Source organism: Octodon degus, unplaced genomic scaffold, assembly GCF_000260255.1.
Source record: "Octodon degus isolate 3935 unplaced genomic scaffold, OctDeg1.0 scaffold00019, whole genome shotgun sequence".
In the NCBI taxonomy this organism is placed as follows: Eukaryota; Metazoa; Chordata; class Mammalia; order Rodentia; family Octodontidae; genus Octodon; species Octodon degus.
In genome coordinates this window covers 16,443,172-16,444,203 of record NW_004524595.1, presented here as the reverse complement: position 1 = coordinate 16,444,203, position 1,032 = coordinate 16,443,172, and the positions used below count along the sequence as shown (strand labels likewise).

Below are 1,032 nucleotides of genomic sequence, written 5' to 3'. Positions count from 1 at the left end.
AACAACAAAGAATGGTCTGACCAGCAGTACCAAGATGATAAAATTTGGAAGAATATTGAGTCTGTTCATGCAACTGAGTTACACAACTGAAACCTAAAACTAGAGCCACTCCACAGTGGGTCAGCTGTCTTTTGAGGGAACAAGTGACCCAAGACAGTGCTTGGTGGTCAGTGATGTGCAGAAAGCAGTGTGCTCACTCTCCTGGGCTTGAGGCTCCAGTAAACATGAAACCATTAAAGATGCTGAGAAATCTGGAAGTGAAGGGAAAGGTTCAGCTCCAGTACTTCCTGTGTATGTCTGGACAACAGAGCTCCAGGCTTCATCCTATTTCTGTCACAATTGGCCCTGGGGCTCTGTGGACACAGTTGTGATGGGGGCAAAGCTCTCACCTTGTCCCTCGCTTTTTGTTTCTTTGGGCAACTTTTCCTCTGGGAGTGGCATAGGCATGGTGGTGACGTAACTTTGTCTTGTTGCTGATAGGAACCTCTGGGTGTACCTCTTAAGCTCAGGTTGGGTGGCCTCTTCTCTTTGTGGGAGACATGTGATACCAAAAGCCATGGTGGAGCCATGGGACAAAAGTGACGACCCTACACACTTTGTCTTCCAGTGACAAAAGCAAATAGAATTATCAGAACAAAAGCTGCCTTGGGGGTCGGAACACCATAAAGCTTTAGGGGAGGTGTCTTCTTTTTCTTGAAGAGCCACATGTCTGCGGACAATTTTCTGTCACACTTTCTGTGTTCCAGAAGCTACAGGATCCCCAAACACAGTAGGTGACTACATGTGTAAACCAGGACCATTATTTTTCTAGTGTAGAAAATGCCCTTCCTCTCCTGCTGCTAGTATACTACATTTTCTTAGTTGCCCAGGTAGTAGTTTCTGTTCTGATTGAACCCATGGTCTTCTGTTCGAGTATCATTTCAGTGTTTCTTCTTGCCATTGCACTAGAGAGATTTTATAGGAAACTTTTCTTCATCTAAGTAGATAATGGAGGAGACTATTTATTTTGTGGTCAGAAATATTAAGCTTCAG

The 1,032-nt window shown here is 44.5% G+C and overlaps 1 pseudogene; it reads right to left on the bottom strand.

Moving 5' to 3' along the window:
• LOC101587906 overlaps positions 1–558 on the bottom strand; it is a 79,922-nt pseudogene extending 79,364 nt beyond the window's left edge.
• Positions 559–1,032: the final 474 nt, after the last annotated feature.